A 22,693-nucleotide genomic window follows, 5' to 3' on the forward strand; every position below is an offset into this window, starting at 1 on the left:
TGTGGAAAAGAAGTTCCTGTAAAATAGTCTAATAGGGGTATAGGTGTTGTGTTAGTTGTCTCTTCAGAGGTTGCATGGCTTTTCACTTTCCTTCTTATGATGTCTTCGATGAAACCATTGGAGAAGCCGTTATTGACTAGGACCTGCCTTACCCTACAGAGTTCTTCGTCGACTTGCTTCCATTCTGAGCTGTGGCTGAGAGCACGGTCGACATATGCGTTAACAACACTCCTCTTGTACCTGTCAGGGCAGTCGCTGTTGGCATTTAGGCACATTCCTATGTTTGTTTCCTTAGTGTAGACTGCAGTGTGGAAACCTCCGCCCTTTTCCATGACTGTTACATCTAGAAAGGGCAGCTTCCCATCCTTTTCCATCTCGTAAGTGAAACGCAGCACGGAACTCTGCTCAAATGCCTCCTTCAGCTCCTGCAGATGTCTGACATCAGGTACCTGTGTAAAAATGTCGTCAACATACCTGCAGTATATGGCCGGTTTCAAGTTCATGTCGACTAAGACTTTTTGCTCGATGGTACCCATGTAGAAGTTTGCAAACAGGACACCTAGGGGAGAACCCATGGCGACCCCATCTACTTGCTTATACATGTGCCCATCCGGGCTCAAGAAGGGTGCCTCTTTAGTACAAGCTTGGAGTAGTTTCCTCAGAATATTTTCTGGCATGTCAAGAGAATATTGACATGCCAGAAATATTCTGAGGAGGAATATTCTGAGGAAACTACTCCAAGCTTGTACTAAAGAGGCACCCTTCTTGAGCCCGGATGGGCACATGTATAAGCAAGTAGATGGGGTCGCCATGGGTTCTCCCCTAGGTGTCCTGTTTGCAAACTTCTATATGGGTACCATCGAGCAAAAAGTCTTAGTCGACATGAACTTGAAACCGGCCATATACTGCAGGTATGTTGACGACATTTTTACACAGGTACCTGATGTCAGACATCTGCAGGAGCTGAAGGAGGCATTTGAGCAGAGTTCCGTGCTGCGTTTCACTTACGAGATGGAAAAGGATGGGAAGCTGCCCTTTCTAGATGTAACAGTCATGGAAAAGGGCGGAGGTTTCCACACTGCAGTCTACACTAAGGAAACAAACATAGGAATGTGCCTAAATGCCAACAGCGACTACCCTGACAGGTACAAGAGGAGTGTTGTTAACGCATATGTCGACCGTGCTCTCAGCCACAGCTCAGAATGGAAGCAAGTCGACGAAGAACTCTGTAGGGTAAGGCAGGTCCTAGTCAATAACGGCTTCTCCAATGGTTTCATCGAAGACATCATAAGAAGGAAAGTGAAAAGCCATGCAACCTCTGAAGAGACAACTAACACAACACCTATACCCCCTATTAGACTATTTTACAGGAACTTCTTTTCCACAGCTCATAAAACGGAGGAAAGGGTCCTGAAAGATATTGTTAATAGAAACGTTATCCCTACAGACAAAAATCAGAGGATACAACTGACGATTTACTATAAAACCAGAAAAACGGCCAGCCTTCTCATGAGAAACTCTCCAGACACAAAACAGAACGCTTTAAAAGAGACTAACGTCGTCTATGCCTTCAAATGCCAACTTGGGGACTGTAAGCTCCAAAAAACCCAGTATATAGGCAAGACAACATCATCTCTTTCTAGGCGTTTAACGATGCATAAGCAACAGGGCTCCATTAAGGAACATATAATCTCTTCCCACAACCAAACCATCGCCAGAGAAATCCTAGTAAACAACACAGAAATCATCGATAGATACAGCGATAGCAGGCGGCTTGACGTTTGCGAGGCACTACACATCAAGAAGTCAACACCAGCAATCAACAGCCAATTATTGCACAACTATATTCTACCCACCTCAAGACTCCACTCCAATATAGAAGCATCAAGAAATATGGACCAATAGGCTTTCTACAAACACTTCTATTCAATACCCATTGTTTGTGTTCTGTCTTGTGTTGATACTTTTAATACCCTATTAATATCCCCTCTTGTTCTGTCTTGTGTTAATGCCACATCACCCCTCCCACCTCACTCAAATGTAGATATAAAATCGGAGATACGTAAGTTCTAATCAGTTGTAAACTTATTGTAAGTTCTAATCAGTTGTGTATTTGTGAACTAAAGTCTTTGAAAATGTAATAAGTTTTACGAAACTTATTGTATGCTTATTTATGTAACTTATTGTATACCCATTGTTTCGTGTTCTGTCTTGTGTTGATGAAATTAATACCCTATTAATGCCACCCCTTGTTCTGTCTTGTGTTGATGAAATTAATACCCTATTAATGCCACCTCACCCCATCCACCTCACTCAAATGTAGATATAAAATCGGAGATGCGTAAGTTCTATTCAGTTGTGTATTTGTAAACTAAAGTCTTTGAAAATGTAATAAGTTTTACGAAACGCGCTCGCACATGTCGCGTCAGACTAGAAATAAAAATGAATTTTGGAGAATTGATTTTTGATTTACCTCCAACAGTGAAAAGAAATGTACGAAAGATTGAGAAAATTCGTGTTAGAATTATTAATCTTACTTTTTCGGTCATATTTAATATATATATATATATATATATATATATATATATATATATATATATATATATATATATATATATATATATATATATATATATATATATATATATATATATATATATATATATATATAGAAGGGGTACGTACCACCTCTGGTGCAAGTGTAGGAACCCATAGCCTCGGAGAAGAAAATAAAGAGTACTCAGAGAAGACCTTGTGGATCCTCACTGAACATTTTGATATTTTCTTCTCCTACCACCCCTATTTTGGTATATATATATATATATATATATATATATATATATATATATATATATATATATATATATATATATATATATATATATATGTGTCGTACCTAGTAGCCAGAACGCACTTCTCAGCCTACTATGCAAGGCCCGATTTGCCTAATAAGCCAAGTTTTCCTGAATTAATATATTTTCTCTATTTTTTTTTCTTATGAAATGATAAAGCTACCCATTTCATTATATATGAGATCATTTTTTTTATTGGAGTTAAAATTAATGTAGATATATGACCAAACCTAACCTAACCTATCTTTATAGGTTAGGTTAGGTTAGGTAGCAGAAAAAGTTAGGTTAGGTTAGGTTAGGTAGTCGAAAAACAATTCATGAAAACTTTTCTTATTAGGCAAATCGGGCCTTGCATAGTAGTTTGCGAGGGCAGCGGCGGGGGCAGGCGGAGTGAAGGCAGAGCCCCTCTGTGCGCCCGTATTTATACGGCCCCAGACTGCCCGCGCAACGCCGCGGGACGCGCAGCGCAAATGTTTCTCTCTCCCCCGTCAGAAATATCCCCGCTTGCGATCAAGCAGTGACCATTTTCTGATCAGGGGGAGAAAGATACTGGCAGTATGGGGCTTTAAATTTATTGAAGATTAAATTCTGCAGAACATGTAAATATATAAAGTTCAAATATATAAAGTAAGTAATTATATAAAGTTTATATTAAACACGGTTTATATTATAGACTTATAACAAAGTTTATATTATATTAAACTTAATATTGAACATGTAAATATATAAAGTTTCAAATATATAAATTAAGTAAATATATAATGTTTATATTAAAATATATAAAGTAAATAATTCATGAACGTTCAACATGTTCAATATTAAGTTTAATATAATATCAACTTTGTTATAAGTCTATAATATAAACCGTGTTTAATATAAACTTTATATAATTACTTACTTTATATATTTGAACTTTATATATTTACATGTTCTGCAGAATTTAATCTTCAATAAACTTTAACGCCCCATACTGCCAGTATCTTTCTCCCCCTGGTCAGAAAAACACCATTAATAGTGTCCAAGAAATGTGTAAGTACTTCATTCATAATGATGTGCTTCCCGAAATTTTAGCGAAGTATCCAAAATTTGCTTACTGTAGGTAATGCATGCACATGACTGTAAAGCTGCCACCCAGTTGGGTGGGTGTGCAGCAAGACTAGTATATCTGGCGAAAATGAACCTCATACTCTCTGACCAAACTAAGTTCCAAAGGGTAACGAAGGACACTACAGCCGAATTAAAAGCAAAGGTCAACAAACTGATCGAAACTGTGAACGCCAAGAAATCTGGACTCCACCTGCCAAAGATCATTGGGGAATATAAACCTGGATATGCGTATGGAAATGTCAAGACACACAAGCCTGGAAACCCACTTCGGCCAATCATTAGCCAGATACCCACACCCACGTACAGACTGGCGAAGCGACTCAACGGCCTGCTGACTCCTTATGTTCCTTGCGCCTGCAGCCTGAAGTCTCCAAAGGAATTTGTTGACTTACTGCGGGGCACACGGGCCACAGGGATAAGAGCCTCGTTGGACGTAGAATCGCTGTTTACCAACGTACCTGTGGACGAGACAATCGGGATGATAGCCGACAGAGTGTATCGTGATCCAGCCTTTACTCCTCTTGACATACCAGAAAATATTCTGAGGAAACTCCTCCAAGCTTGTACTAAAGAGGCACCCTTCTTGAGCCCGGATGGGCACATGTATAAGCAAGTAGATGGGGTCGCCATGGGTTCTCCCCTAGGTGTCCTGTTTGCAAACTTCTACATGGGTACCATCGAGCAAAAAGTCTTAGTCGACATGAACTTGAAACCGGCCATATACTGCAGGTATGTTGACGACATTTTTACACAGGTACCTGATGTCAGACATCTGCAGGAGCTGAAGGAGGCATTTGAGCAGAGTTCCGTGCTGCGTTTCACTTACAATACAATACAATTTACAATACAATTTTATTTAGGTAAGGTACATACATACAATAAATATTTACAAGGATTGTTTGACTTATAGGTAGAGCTAGTACATACAATGCCTAAAGCCACTATTACGCAAAGCATTTCGGGCATCAACGAGCATCAACGAGCAACGAGCAACGAGCATCATCATTCGGGCATTACGAGATGGAAAAGGATGGGAAGCTGCCCTTTCTAGATGTAACAGTCATGGAAAAGAGCGGAGGTTTCCACACTGCAGTCTACACTAAGGAAACGAACATAGGAATGTGCCTAAATGCCAACAGCGACTGCCCAGACAGGTACAAGAGGAGTGTTGTTAACGCATATGTCGACCGTGCTCTCAGCCACAGCTTAGAATGGAAGCAAGTCGACGAAGAACTCTGTAGGGTAAGGCAGGTCCTAGTCAACAACGGCTTCTCCAATGGTTTCGTCGAAGACATCATAAGAAGGAAAGTGAAACGCCATGCAACCTCTGAAGAGACAACTAACACAACACCTATACCCCCTATTAGACTATTTTACAGGAACTTCTTTTCCACAGCTCATAAAACGGAGGAAAGGGTCCTGAAAGATATTGTTAATAGAAACGTTATCCCTACAGACAAAAATCATAGGATACAACTGACGATTTACTATAAAACCAGAAAAACGGCGAGCCTACTCATGAGAAACTCTCCAGACACAAAACAGAACGCTTTAAAAGAGACTAACGTCGTCTATGCCTTCAAATGCCCTCTTGGGGACTGTAAGCTCCAAAAAACCCAGTATATAGGCAAGACAACAACATCTCTTTCTAGGCGTTTAACGATGCATAAGCAACAGGGCTCCATTAAGGAACATATAATCTCTTCCCACAACCAAACCATCGCCAGAGAAATCCTAGTAAACAACACAGAAATCATCGATAGATACAGCGATAGCAGGCGGCTTGACGTTTGCGAGGCACTACACATCAAGAAGTCAACACCAGCAATCAACAGCCAATTAATGCACAACTATATTCTACCCACCTCAAGACTCCGCTCCAATATAGAAGCATCAAGAAATATGAACCAATAGGCTTTCTACAAACACTTCTATTCAATACCCATTGTTTCGTGTTCTGTCTTGTGTTGATGAAATTAATACCCTATTAATGCCACCTCTTGTTCTGTCTTGTGTTGATGAAATTAATACCCTATTAATGCCACCTCACCCCATCCACCTCACTCAAATGTAGATATAAAATCGGAGATGCGTAAGTTCTATTCAGTTGTGTATTTGTAAACTAAAGTCTTTGAAAATGTAATAAGTTTTACGAAACGCGCTCGTCTCGCGTCAGACTAGAAATTAAAATGAATTTTGGAGAATTGATTTTTGATTTACCTCCAACAGTGAAAAGAAATGTACGAAAGATTGAGAAAATTCGTGTTAGAATTATTAATCTTACTTTTTCGGTCATATTTAATAATATATGTCTACAGGAAAGACTGCTACCAAAATATACTAATATTATATATATATATATATATATATATATATATATATATATATATATATATATATATATATATATATATATATATATGTCGTACCTAGTAGCCAGAACGCACTTTTTGTCCTACTATGCAAGGCCCAATTTGCCTAATAAGCCAAGTTTTCCTGAATTAATATATTTTCTCTAATTTTTTTCTTATGAAATGATAAAGCTACCCATTTTATTATGAATGAGGACAATTTTTTTTATTGGAGTTAAAATTAACGTAGATATATGACCGAACCTAACCAACCCTACCTAACCTAACCTAACCCATCTTTATAGGTTAGGTTAGGTTAGGTAGCCGAAAAAGTTAGGTTAGGTTAGGTTAGGTAGCCGAAAAACAATTAATTCATGAAAACTTGGCTTATTAGGCAAATTGGGCCATGCATAGTAGGCTGAGAAGTGAGTTCTGGCTACTTGGTACGACATATATATATATATATATATATATATATATATATATATATATATATATATATATATATATATATGTCGTACCTAGTAGCCAGAACGCACTTCTCAGCCTACTATGCATTGCCCGATTTGTCTAATAAGCCAAGTTTTCATGCATTAATGTTTTTTCGACGACCTAACCTACCTAACCTAACTTTTTCGGCTACCTAACCCAACCTAACTTTTTCGGCTACCTAACCTAACCTAACCTATAAAGATAGGTTAGGTTCGGTCATATATCTACGTTAATTTTAACTCCAATAAAAAAATTGACCTTATATATAATGAAATGGGTAGCTTTATCATTTCAAAAGAAAAAAATAGGGAAAATATATTTTTTCAGGAAAACTTGGCTTATTAAGCAAATCGGGCCTTGCATAGTAGGCTGAGAAGTGTGTTCTGGCTACTAGGTATGACATATATATTTGTGGACTTATTTGTGGACCTGCATAAAGCTTTTGATACTGTCAACCACCAAAACCTTCTTCTTAAATTACATCATTATGGAGTCAGAGGACACTCCCTACAATACCTCAAATCCTACCTTACTGACAGGCTCCAATATAAATAAATAAATAAATTCAGGTATTCAGGTATAAATAAATTCAGGTATTGTTTATTCAGGTAAGGTACATACATACAAGTGATGTTACATTAATGGATTGATATATAGATAGAGCTAGTACATACAATGCCTAAAGCCACTATTACGCAATGCGTTTCGGGCAAGAAAAACATTAATATCTAGAACTTAATACTAATTGAGAATAAAGAATAAAAAGTGTTGAAAACAAATACAAATAAAGATAAAAAAAAGGGGGAACATGACTGAAAAAGCAGCACAAATACAATAGGTTGACAAACAGTGTTGATTAAAAAAAAAATAATAATAATAAAATAATATGTTTTTATAATAATTTTTTAATAATAATAATTTTTAATAATATGTTTCTGCGAATAATACAATTTCTCCCACCCTACCCATCAACATTGGTGTTCCTCAGGGCAGCATACTTGGCCCTCTCCTCTTTCTCATCTACATTAATGACCTTCCAAATGCCTCCCAACACCTCAAACCAATTCTATTTGCTGACGACACAACCTTCATTTACTCCAGTCCTGATCCCCTTGCTCTAAATGCCACAGTAAATACTGAGCTTAATAAAGTCCATCTTTGGCTAACTGCCAACAAACTCACCCTTAACATTGACAAAACTTTCTATATTCTGTTTGGCAATAAATCCTCTAATCAAATAAATCTCAAAATAAACAATACCCAAATTTGTAACAAATTAGATGGCAAATTCCTGGGCATTCTCATTGACCACAAGCTGAATTTCCAGGGACACATTCTAAATATATCAAAAAAAGTTTCAAAAACTGTGGGCATTCTTTCTAAGATCAGATATTATGTACCACGCCCTATCCTGGTGACTCTCTATTACTCCCTTATCTATCCATATCTCAACTATGGTATTTGTGCTTGGGGCTCTACTACCCAAAATCACTTACGTCCTCTAATTACTCAACACAAAGCTGCTATTAGGACAATATCCAACTCTGGCCCCAGACATCACTCGGTACCCCTACTCAAATCTCTGAATATGTTAGACATTAAGTCTCTGCACATTCTCTCATGTGTATTATACATATATAAAACGCTAAACTATAATGCCAATCCTGATCTCAAAAGCTTCATAGAAGGTTGTAACAGAACCCATGAGCACCACACCAGAAATAAATACAGTTTTGATATTCCTAGAGTACGACTTAATCAAACTAGAAATGCTCTACAAATCAAGGGGCCCAGAATGTGGAATGACCTTCCCGACCATGTTAAAGACTGTACCTCTCTCAACCAGTTTAAGTTAAAAACGAAGCTATACCTAATAAATTCCCTGTAACCTACCTTACCCTTCTATTGTCAACCAATGTCTGTTTTTCTTTAAAGAGCGCTGTTTGTCGACATGTTTGTATTTGTGCTGCTTTTTCATCTATGTTTTCATTTCTTGTTTTCATCTACTCATTATGCTCAATTAGTATTAAGCTTGTCATTTAAGTTTATCATGCCCGAAACGCTTTGCGTAATAGTGGCTTTAGGCATTGTATGTACTAGCTCTACCTATAAGTCAACCAATCTTTGTAAAAATTTATTGTATGTATGTACCTTACCTAAATAAAATATTATTTTATTATTATTATTATTATTATTATATATATATATATATATATATATATATATATATATATATATATATATATATATATATATATATATATATATATATATATCTATATATTGTGACGATAATCTCCTTCAAGAGATTGAGCCTGCTCTTCCCTCCAAAATTACGTCTTCACAATTATATAAAAAGACTATGGAAGAAATGTCCAACAACGACACACCACCAGCAAGGCTTGCCAGGGTGAGCAGAAACGTATACAGCCAGCCACCTGTTCGAACTCCAACCACCAAACTACCCGTTGATCGCTACGACTCCGCTGATTGGTCGCCGGTCTGGCTGCACCTGCACTCGCCCCCCAATACTACCTGATGTCTGGGGTCGCCCCAACATCAGTCCTCAGAATGTTCCGTGCTTTCGTAGCCAGCACTCCTCCCAGCTAGACGTTAGCGTGTACTGAGAGAGGTGGTGGCTTTAAGCCAATATTCCAGCACCTCCCACTTAACTTTTGTTGCACTTCTTGTTATTTTGCCTTAACGTAACTTTTCATTTTGTCATTTAAGTATTCTTATTATTTTTGATTCATTGATTTTATTATAAGAATTTGTTTGTGCATTATTTTCATGTTTTGATTTATTTAACGTAATTAAAATTTCATTGTTAAAGTTTACTTGTGTTTTGTGTGTCTTCTCCTTACCTTACCACAGACGAAGTTCCAGTTTTTCTATTTTTTTTTATAACTATGTGACGAGGCCATACCCCTAGCCTTAAACAGCCGAACACCAACGCGTTACCGTCACAAGTTATATGGGGGCCTGTCCTAGGAGCTTCACTCAGGTACTGGTGCCAAGTGGTAATTTATGGTAAGCGTATTTAACTTTGTTAACGTAGCTTTACTATTTTTCATTCAATTTCATTTTTTATAAGGTGCGGTGTATTGTGCATTACGAGAGTAACATATAGTGAAGGTGAGACAACTTTGGATTACGTGGTGACTGTAGGCCTCAGTCATACTCTTAATTGGTCATCTCTCCCTCCATGTTATTACTCGTATTTACCATCTATGTCCCTTGAATATTTCTCATTCTGACAGATCATCATATTGGTACCCTGGTACTGTGGTCTGCCCTGGGTCAAGAGTACCCAATCTTCTGCAATCTGACTGTAGGAGGACAAAGAGGGCCATAGTTCCTCTAGCTCGAACTTTAGTTGCTGAATTGGGACCTCAGCAGCAGTTCTCGTCACCAGTTGACACCTCGCACCCCTACACGTCAGTCAGAGATGATGATACATACAACGGTAGGGAATTAGCTTATTTTTTCAGAGCACAAAAGTTCGCTAATTCTGTAAGTATCATATTAAATTCAGTAGGAAAAACTTGCTTTATGTCCTATAGAGACTTGGCAAGGTATGCCTACATCCTTGGACTACCAATTTTACTTTTGAAGCATTTAACTGTTTCATTTGTTTTCGAAACTTTGTTTCATTTGTTAGTAGGATTTTCTTGCCCTTATTCTCTTACATGAGTACCGGGTACAAGATTTCCTGCGCCCTTGATTTAATTTAATCATTTAATATCTTTCACTTAACGTTAATTGTTAAAGATCACACAGGATAGGTACCAGTTGCCACGTTGTCCTGTTTCTGACATTTCATTATTGAACATTCGTGTACCTTTATTTGCTAATTTCACCATGTTTCGTCTCCAAACTTTCCGTGCAAATCCAGCAGGTGAAATAGGGACTTTAAGTCGTGCCAAGAGGACTGAACTACAAACTCTTGCACATGAGTATCAACTAGAAGTTCCCTACCAAGCCAACAAAAATGACATACACAACCTGTTGCTGGATTACTATTTAGAGCAAGGTAAGATAGACTCTGAAACTCATGAAACTTACTATATTGCAGATAAAACTGACTTGGCCACGATGAAACTTAAACTAGAGCTGGCTAAGATTGAACGTGAGCAGCAAAGGGAAGCCCGCGAACAGCAAAGGGAAGCCCTCGAACAACAAGAACGAGCAGCTGCCATACGAAGAGAAGAACAAGAACGCGAAGCTGCTTTGAGGAGGGAAGAACAAGAACGCGGACTCGCCCTCCAGGAACGTGAGGTTGCACTACTCCAGGAGCGGGAACGAGTACAGCTTGAAACCAAACGACGCGAGTTGGAGATGCAACGCGAACATGACAAACAACAAGCAACTCTGGCTCTAGAGTGTCGTCAACGTGAAATCGCCTTGGAAACTTCCCACTTCACTCAACGCCAACAAGCTACTGCCAATCTTCCCGTCAGTTTTAATATATCACATGCAAGTAAGTTAATGCCATCCTTTGTAGAAGCAGAAGTTGATGTGTTCTTTACCACCTTTGAAACCCTTGCTAATCAACTCAGTTGGCCTGTCGACCAATGGGCCACACTTCTCAGAGTCCATCTTACAGGTAGAGCTGCAGTCACACTCAGTACTTTGGCGTCTGAGAATGACTACTACACTCTGAAACAAGCAGTGTTGGACGCCTACCTCCTCTCTACTGAAAGTTATAGAAGGAAATTCCGTGACCACCTGAAGGCAAGTACCACTACCTTCCTCGAGTTTGCTAACACGAAACGGAGGTATTTCATGAAATGGCTGGAAGCAGCACATGTCTCTACTTTTACAGAACTCGTCAACCTGATGCTTGTTGAAGAATTCTTGAGACGTGTGCCGCCTCCTGTCCGCCTCTACTTAGCAGATAAAGAAGAAACCGACTACCTGAAGTGTGCTAAGTCGGCTGACACTTACAGCCTCATCCACCGGCTGACACCTGAACCATCCTCCAGTAAGAAGTCGTGGTACAGTTACGAGAAGGTGAGCCCCGATCAAGCTGGTTCACAACTGTACTGCAAGTATTGTAGACTCTATGGACATACCATAGACAAGTGTGGTAAGTCTCAATACAAGGGAACCACTGACCAACAACGACCCAAACCAACTCCTCCTAAGTCCGGTAAGCCTGTGATGAATGTTGGTGTTGATGTTAATGATCTTTCTCTTTTCAGTAACCACCTGTATACTGGAACTGTCTCTGCCAACGGTTCAAATCCGGAGGGACGTTTCAAATTGAAGATCTTGAGGGACACAGCGGCTCTACAATCGATCATCTTGAAGTCGGCTGTGCCCAACATAGTCTACACCGGGGAAACAGTCTTCATCACTGACCTCACTGCTACCACTCCATACCCTCTCGCCAGAGTCCACCTGGATTGTCCCTACGTGAACGGGGAAGTCCAAGTCGCCGTCAGGGAAAAGCCTTTTCCCATGCCTGGAGTGCAACTTCTCCTAGGCAACGACTTGGCAGAAGACCTGCAACCGACCAACCTGATCGTCATGGACAAACCCCAGGTGTGTAACTCTGTGCCAAGTAACCCTATTCTTGAGTATGTTCCAGCAGAGGTTCAAGAGAGTGATGAAGTTTCTCCTCCGGTTCTCGTGACCACCCGTGCACAAGCCGCACGTCCACAGCCAGCTGACTCTACTGCTACCGCTGTCCCTCAAGACCCTCAGAAACTACCCCCGCATCTGACCAAGTTGGAGTTCCGTAAGTTGCAGAGGGAAGATCTTACTTTAACACCATTGTTTTTCCAGGCTGAGACTCAACCCGACAGTATTCCTGGGTTCTTCCTAGAGAACGACTTGCTCTACCGCAGATATAGACCCAGTAAACTGAAGGAGGAGGACGATTGGGCCAACACCGAACAACTTGTGATTCCCACCAGCCTGCGGCCCACTATTCTACACCTGGCCCACGGAGCATTCTCCCACTACGGCTTCAACAAGACTTACCATGGGATTCGCCAAGACTACTACTGGCCAGGTATGGTAAATAACGTCAAACAGTACGTAAAACAGTGTCATACATGTCAGATGGCAGGCAAACCGAACGTCTCCATTCCCAGAGCACCACTGATTCCCATACAGGTGCCTGCGGAACCTTTCCACAGACTTATAATAGACTGTGTTGGTCCTTTACCTCGGACCAGTTCAGGTAACGCCTACATCCTAACCATCCTGTGTCCTACCACCAGATTTCCCATAGCAGTTCCAGTGAAGAACATCACGGCTGCTACGGTTATCAAACATCTATTGAAGATCTTCACTCAATACGGATTTCCCAGGGAGATTCAAAGTGACTGTGGCACCAACTTCACCAGTGATCTCTTCAAAAAGACACTGGAGGAGTTCAACATCAAACAGGTATTGTCCAGCCCCTATCATCCTGCTTCACAGGGTTCTCTTGAACGTAGTCATCAGACCATCAAAGCACTCTTGAAAAAGTTTTGTAGTGAAACCTCGAAGGATTGGGATAAGCAGATTGACCTAATAATGTGTATTTTCAGAAGTCTCCCCAATGAGTCCCTAGGAGTATCTCCTTATGAGATGCTCTACGGCCGTAAGTGCCGTACTCCCCTTAAGGCTTTCAAAGACTCTCTCAGAGATGCCACCTTCAGTGAGCATCAGAATGTGCCCCAGTTTCTTCAAAACCTTCAGCACATTCTAGAGAGAGTCCACCGCTTTGCCCATGATAATCTATTGAAAGCCCAGGTGAGAATGAAGACTCATTACGACCAGACCAGCAAAGTAAGAAAATTCAAGCCGGGAGACTTCGTCCTTGCTTATTTCCCTATCCCAGGTTCACCTTTACAGAACAGATTTTCAGGACCCTACTGCGTCAAAGAGTGCAGAAGCAACAACGCATACGTCATAGAGACTCCAGATAGGCGGCGGAAGACCCAGCTGTGCCACGTCAACCTCCTGAAGCAATATAATGGTACTCCTCCCACTGTCTTGATTAATTGTTCTACCTTCACAGAACCCTACATCCACAGTGAGACCATCCCGGCTTCTTCTCCCGAAAGCACTGACAAGGAGTCGGCGCTTTCTAATTCCAAAATCCTTAATGATCTTCCCAAATGCTTTCAGGATAATACTCGTGCTCCTATGCCCTCTTCTAATTCCACTCTCACCTCGTCAGATAAGCCCTACATCCTCCATGTCGACGCCAATGGTACCGACGATGGTGGTGTCGTGATGCAGCAACGAGGCGAGAAGAATACACCTGTCAGCGACTACTGCTACAAGGAACGACGGAACAATTGGCAAGGAGCTACTCTTCCTCATCCTGAAGCTTCAGCACTTCACTCCACACCTGAAAAGTGCTCGGTCCACCATCAATACGGACCACACCACCCTACACCTCCTGCAGCACGCCCACTTCTCATCTCAACGTCTTCTACTATGGGCTTGCTAACTGCAGAAATTCAACCTGGAGACACGCTATACCAAGAGTCTGACAACATCTTAGCCCATGATCTCTCCAGAGTTTATGAAGTAGAAGCAACTCCATCCATTACTCCACCACATAACGACGTACTTCTTCCAGAACCGCAGGCTTCGGGGGAGAGTTGTGACGATAATCTCCTTCAAGAGATTGAGCCTGCTCTTCCCTCCAAAATTACGTCTTCACAATTATATAAAAAGACTATGGAAGAAATGTCCAACAACGACACACCACCAGCAAGGCTTGCCAGGGTGAGCAGAAACGTATACAGCCAGCCACCTGTTCGAACTCCAACCACCAAACTACCCGTTGATCGCTACGACTCCGCTGATTGGTCGCCGGTCTGGCTGCACCTGCACTCGCCCCCCAATACTACCTGATGTCTGGGGTCGCCCCAACATCAGTCCTCAGAATGTTCCGTGCTTTCGTAGCCAGCACTCCTCCCAGCTAGACGTTAGCGTGTACTGAGAGAGGTGGTGGCTTTAAGCCAATATTCCAGCACCTCCCACTTAACTTTTGTTGCACTTCTTGTTATTTTGCCTTAACGTAACTTTTCATTTTGTCATTTAAGTATTCTTATTATTTTTGATTCATTGATTTTATTATAAGAATTTGTTTGTGCATTATTTTCATGTTTTGATTTATTTAACGTAATTAAAATTTCATTGTTAAAGTTTACTTGTGTTTTGTGTGTCTTCTCCTTACCTTACCACAGACGAAGTTCCAGTTTTTCTATTTTTTTTTATAACTATGTGACGAGGCCATACCCCTAGCCTTAAACAGCCGAACACCAACGCGTTACCGTCACAATATATATATATATATATATATATATATATATATATATATATATATATATATCTATATATATATATATATATATATTGTGACAATAATCTCTTTCAAGAGAGAGATTGAGCCTGCTCTTCCCGACATAATTACGTCAAGATACAAGATACTATATACAAGATACGTCCACCACGTATCGCCAAACGTTTTGCCCAGAGAGCAAATCGTACCCAGCACACAGTGACACCTGCTACCACCGCAGTAACCAGCTAACTGCTCATCCTCTGCCTGCCTGTCGCTGATTGGCTGGTGACTCGTCGCCCCTGCCCTCCGCCTCCACCACAAGTCGACGTCTGGACTGCAGTGCGCCAGTATCGTCAGAATATCTCAGTGCTCCAAGCAGTTGACATCTCTCGCTGGTAGACTAAGCCTTGGCTTTCGTGTACTAAGGGAGGTGGCAGCTCGAAGCCAGTATTCCAGCACCACTTATATTTTATTTTGCTATCACTGTAACTTGTCTTAACGTAACTTTTCATTTGCCAGTGATTATTCATGTTATTTTGTTTGTTGACTTATCTTGCATATTTTTATGTGATTACCTTTATTCATGTCTTGTTTTTCTAGAGTAATTAAAATTTCATTGTTTATATACTTGTGTTTTGTGTGTCTTCCCATTACCTTACCACAGACAAAAGGACCAACTTTTCTCTTTTTTTTTCGTGATGTGACGAGGCCCTGCCCCTAGCTTTTGAAACAGCCGAACACCATCGCTTTACCGTCACATAACGTGGGGGCCTCCCAGCAAACATTTTCACGTTTTTAAAACGTCCTAAAAACCACATTTCATAGTTTTCAGCACGTTTATAATTACGTTTAGAAAATGTTTTTTGAGAACTTTTATATACGACCTTAGAACGTAAATAATTAACATTTCTAAAAACTTTTTTATAATCTTTTAATTACCTACATTAAAACGTTTAGGGTAAATTAGGGTATAATAATTTTTTAATTCATATCTGAAATAGAAAGGGAGAGAAAGAAAGAAAGAAGACATATCTGAGAAAGAAATGGACATCCTATATATGGACGTGTAAATTACAAATAAATAGGGTACAAAAAGATAATTAAAATATTATATTTATTTAATTAAGAATGAGTAATACAATAAAATATATGTAATAGCTCAAAATATATAGACTATATCCAACAGAATATAAAAGTAAAAATTTAAAAATCTATTTATGCAATATGTGAACACAATAGATTTCGTGAACAAGCAGCCTGTGATTCATGTCATGCTGAGATCAGTCTGACGTTACAATTAAGGTGACAAAGTTGAAATGAGTGTACACTTTTCAGTATTTCCGCACACTAACAGGGAATGTCCCCCAAAAAATGGAGAGAGTGGAGGGATAACTCGCCCAAAACGCGAAAGTGTTTGGGGAGATTAACTTTCGTTCAATACTATTATGCAAGAGGAGCCACACATCTATGGTTCATCCAATAAAATCAGCAGACTTCTAGATGTTACTACTGCTCGGCTTAGACTCGGTTACAAGTATTTCTGGGAATTCTCATTATCTGCCGATGTAGACCTGACCAAATGTTAACTGTCAACAAAATTATTCGCACACCCCCCCCCCCCCCCGTCACTATGTGATAGTGAATTCAGAGACAATTCTATAACCAATGTACCAACGATGTGTCAATATTTCATTCAAAATGATCTGGTACCAGAAATTTTAGCCAAATATCCCCAGTTTGCTAACTGTAAGTAGTAACAAAGTGATTGTAACCTATCCACCGCTGCCCACTGGATGGGGGGCGGTGTGCAGGACAAACATATCAATTGTGACACTAGCTCTCCACATATGTCAGTTGCTGAATTTAGAAACTGTACTTGTGATCGATCTTGAACCCATTGTTGATGTGACGACTTTTACTGAATTTTGTAACTAGCTCATCAAGATTGTAACTTGCTTAGCTAAATGAATTGTGGGGTTCAGTCCCTGAGCCCATTATGTGCCTCTGCAACCCTTTCCACTACCGCCCACAAGATGGGTATGGGGTGCATAATTAATGAACTAAACTAACTTTAAGGCATCCTGAAAGAAAGTTTGGAGGGCTTGAAAAATTGCAGAACGAAGCGTTGAGGATAATCCTTGGGTGCCCTCGTACCACAAAGATACTTAATATGAGAAAGGAACTTAATATTCCGAGCGTTGTTTATCGTGTTACTGAAAATAACTGTCAAATTGGTATAAAAATGCTTAGGCTAGCTCATCCTAACCCTTGCACAGAAGCCCTCCAGAATTTCTTTATTGAATGTAAACATTGTTTCAAATAGATAAATAAAATTGGAACTGAACTCAGAAAGTATCAGATTTATAATTTGTACCAAGAGAGACAACAATAGCACTTTCCTGCACTGTAGGAAATTACACCCTTTTCAATTTTAATCCCTCCCTTTCCATCAAAGGAGCAAATTAGAGATCAGTCCCAGCTTTGTTTTGAGGCAAAGCTCAACGTCTTAAGCCATATTGATGCTCTGTCCACAGAGCATTCTCTCTCTCAAATCATATACACTGAAGGTTTCCTAGAGCGCCCAACGGGTGCAGCTGGAAGTTCAGTTGTCCTGGCAATAGGATATGACTTATATTTTGAGTGGGGAGTCCGTATAAACAACTGGGCCTCTACCCTTCAGACTGAACTATTTGCCTTGCTCCTTGCACTGAAATGTGTACAAGTATCCAAACTTGATACATTAATTGTAAGTGACTCTTTATCATCCTTAATTGCTCTCAACTCTTTAAGACATAACTGTAACATGCTTGTGTCTGAAGCTAGACACAAATACAATAACAACTTGAGGAACCTTATCATAAACAATAATCTCAACAAAAATCACATAGTTCTCAGAGGTGATTTCAATATTGACCTAGGGCTACAAAATAACCCTCAAGTAGACTATTTCCTCAACAGCATGAATTCCTGTATGCTCATCCCCGCAATCACCAGGCCCACCCGAGTCACTCAAACATCTGCGACTACCCTGGATCACTGATGGACCAACATAACAGCTCCTCTTACATCAAGTATAATCACTGACAGAACAACTGACCATTATCCTACCTTCCTTGTAGCGAACATGGCCATAACACCACCAGGTAACAAGAAAATTACCTTTAGGTTACAATGTGAAGCGGCAATAGGCAATCTCACAAATGCCCTCCACAATGTAAACTGGGAATCTAAATTTATCAATACACAGGATAATAATTCGTTAACTAGCCTCTTTTCAAAATTTAAAGCCTTTACAATACTTATTGTCCTCTCCTCACCAAGCAAGTAACTGGCAAAAAGGTTAAATAATCCCTGGCTCACTAATGGCATACTTAAAGCAATCGACAAGAAACATGAATATGAAAAAAAAAATTAGGATTGGCCTAGTTGGAAAAGAAGTAGTTAAGAGGTACTCATCAGTGCTTACCAGTATAATAAGAGCAAAGCGTTCCTATTACGAGAATAGATTCAAAGAAGCAAAAGGCAACATAAAAAGCACATGGAGAGCCATCTCTGCCATCCTAGGAGCTAAACAACATTTACATAATAAGATAAAAATCTCCAAGGATGGTTATACACCTGCCACAGATCTTGAAACAGCAACTGAATTTAATAGCATCTTTTCATCGTTTGGTGCTCACCTTGCCCGAAAAATCCCAGAGACTCAGACATATGTTACCACATATCTTTCACGCAGCTATCCAAACTCTCTTCTCCTCTCTCCGGTCAGCCCTACAGATGTTGTGTCCATCATTCACTCGCTAAAAACCAAAGCTGGGTACATTAGTGAAATACCATCGATGGTACACAGGCGTGCCTCCCATGCCCTTGCACCATCCATAGCACTGCTGTTCAACAAATCCCTAGAGTGTCATACCTTCCCTGATATCCTTAAAAAAGCAAGAGTAACGCCAGTTCATAAAGGAGGTAACACGGCAGACATAAATAATTACAGACCCATATCGAATCTACCTATATTATCAAAAATATTTTTTTTTTTTTTTACAAACAGCTCTACTCCAATCTTGTAAAATTCAATATACTAAGTCCCTGTCAGTTTGGCTTCCGCTCCCAAAAGAGTACCAATGATGCTATTGTTAGTCTGCTTGACTTAATCTTCTCAGCCCTTGACAAAAGTGAGTTTCCAATTGAACTCTTCATCGGCCTGAGAAAGGCCTTTGATACTGTTAACCATAACTACCTCTTACTTAAATTCCACCATTATGGAATCCGTGGCCTTGCCCTAAACTATATCCGATCCTATCTTAGTAACAGACACCAATATGAAGCCATCAATGATATAACCTCTCCCACTCTACCACTTACCGTAAAGGTGCCACAGAGCAGCATCCTAGGACCCTCCTCTTTCTTATATACATCAATGATCTCCCTAATGTCTCTAACATACTTAAACCTATATTGTTGGCTGATGATACTACTCATCTACTCTGACCCCAACCCACTCCTGTTAAATAATGTTGTAAACAATTAATTAAAAAAAGTCTACTTGTGGATGTCAACCAACAAACCTCACACAAAACATAGAAAAGACCTACTATATCTTATTTGGAAACAAATCAACAAATGCAATTCAGCTTCAGATAGATAATGTAAACATTAGCAATAAAAATGATGGAAAGTTTCTTAGCCTATACTTAGACAAGAGACTCAACTTCCGCACCCATATACAACACATAACTAAAAAGGTTTCTAAAACAGTTGATATACTGTTTAAGATCAGATATTATGTACCCTACTCTGCTCTCCTCTCACTCTATTATGCACTTATCTATCCCTATCATTCTTATGGTGTTTGTGCTTGGGGTTCAACCTCTGCAAACTACCTCAAGCCCATCATCATCCAGTAAAAATCTGCTATCAGGACAATAACTAACTCTACCTTCAGACAACACACAGCTCCCTTGTTCAAATCCTTAAACATGCTAAACAAATTCACTCCATACATTCTCCTGTGTAAATTACGTTTATAAAGCCCTTTTTCTAACTGCAAACCCTGTTCTGAAACTCTTCCTGGACAGATGTAATAGAACACATGGCCACGTCCCCACCAGACATAAATATCTCTTTGATATCCCCAGAGTCAAACTTAATCTATGTAAACACTCTATGTAAATAAAGGGACCCAGTCTATGGAACTCACTCCCTTATAATGATTTGAAAAGCTGTCCAACTTCTGCCATATTCAAAAATAAAACCAAAAAGTACCTGTAGTACTTTTTAAGTACGAGGGAGTAATGCGCAAAGCGTCCCTCACCTGTGACGTCACAGCGTCATCTGACGCTATATCAACACAGCGGCCATTTTGTCGTGAGTTCAGTCATGGCGAGGACTAACCCTTCATGCAAACTGCACCTACTATCAAGAAGAAGAAGATTTTGTGTTCCACCGATAGTATTATCGTAAGTAAGCACTTATATTTTATATTTTATTATATTAATTTATTCTATTTTTCTGTAATATAGGTCCAAAGGGTTGTTAAGGAACAAGGGTGTAGCGATACCGACGCTCAGTGCGCTCAACTCACACCAAAGTATCACCTGTGTAGCTTCTGTAATTAGTGTTAATTAGTTATGCTATAAGATAATGAAGCGAGTATAAGATTAACTCGCTACAAGGGTACTGTGTTGGGAGGTGAGGGCTGTTACTGGTGTCTGTGGGGATGTGAGGACTTGTACCAACCACTATCACCACCAGTACCTTGTCTTGCATCCTGCTTAGTATTCCTATTGAGATATGAAGTATTATTGCATTCATATAATTATTCATTCACAGTCATTACTATTTTTATGGGCTATGTTCTGTTACCCTAATGCTTTTTACCCCTGGGCATGTCCATTTACTCTCCAGCCCCGGTCCATAGAATTACCCCAATATCACCCCAAATCAGGTCAAAACTACCCAAATCGTCCTAGCATTACGTAAGTAATGAAGAAATATGGCATATTTACTTACTATAATGTTGGTGCTACACTTAGAACATGATCAAACCTATTTTTACTCTGAAATAATCTAATTTCATAACGAAATGAGACGTAAATATGTGAGAGGTGACGCCATAGGAAGTCGACGGTCCAAGCGACAATTGTGTGGAGCGACTTATCCAAGAAATATGGTCGCCAGGAGAGTGTTTGCTGCCATATCAGCCTCCTGTACACAGTGATCCAGTCCTTTTCGTTCATTGAACACCGAACCCTACACGCCCTCTGATATATTGCTTAATTAACAAATATTCACAAATAAAGATTATATTTGTATATGTTATCAGAAAGGCAGATATAAAATAGTTTTTGTGAATCCATCACAGAGATTATACCTTATTAGAGAGGAAAAATATTCATACTTTAAACAAGGCTTCATGGCCGACGCTCTCCTTACCGATATGGGAACTATGACCTTCCGAAGATCAATGTTAATTTAATCTAGATATTGTAATAAACGAAGTTTTCTATGTCATCATAAAGACATAAATATAAGCTGCATGTTAATACTTTGGCATAAATATAACTGAATTGAAAGTTAAGATATATGCCTTTTTATAGTTACTTGATGGCTCGCTCAGGGAGTGTGAAGGCCTCCACACAAGCCAATCAATTTTATAATTACTTTGCATATATGCAAAGTAACGCCATAGGTCTTTATGTCAGAATAAAGCCATGTAGACGATAATGTAACTACATTTCAAGGAAAACATATCTTAATATAATTATTAAATGAATGCAAAGTTATGGTTAAATAAATAGCCAATACCACACAATCGCCGGTGTCCGGACACATGAATAGTCGCATTAGGTGAAAGGAAATGTACCCAACCATTTCCATTTACCCAACCAGTTTGTGCACCCTATACTCATCCTCTGTGCGGTAATTTATTGTGCATCCCATACTCATCTTGTTACCAGTAGTTTGTGCAACCCATACTCATCCTGTGACCCGTAATTTATTGTGCATCCCATACTCATCCTGTTACCGGTAGTTTGTGCAGCCCATACCCATCCTGTGACCTGTAATTTATTGTGCAACCCATACTTATCCTGTGACCTGTAGTTTATTGTGCAGCTAATACTCATTCTGTGAGTCATAGGACATTGCGCAACCCTTTCTCATCGTGTGAATCTTTGTTTACTTTGCTCACCATATTCATCCTCTGCGCGATAGTTTCTTGTGCAACCCATACCCATGATGTGAGTGGTAGTTTATTGTGTACCCTATATTCATCCTGTGAGTATAGGGTACACAATTCTTGTTTGGATTCTTGTAATGTTATTTGTCTATTTGTTGTCACAGTATTTGTGCGCCCCTTGAGGGACTTGAATTAGAGGGGGGTTGAAATAGCCTAAGCTACTCTATCCCTTTGAGATGTATTTATTGCTTATCTCAATAAACATACTTGAACTTGGGTACACAATGAGTTCATTTGTACTCCATACTCATCATCAAGAAGTGTATTTTACCAGCATTGTAATATAAATTAAGAATAAAAGCTTAACTGGATTACGGACCCATAATCAAAATAAGAGTCATCACTAATTATCATG

Source organism: Procambarus clarkii, chromosome 35, assembly GCF_040958095.1.
Source record: "Procambarus clarkii isolate CNS0578487 chromosome 35, FALCON_Pclarkii_2.0, whole genome shotgun sequence".
NCBI lineage: Eukaryota > Metazoa > Arthropoda > Malacostraca > Decapoda > Cambaridae > Procambarus > Procambarus clarkii.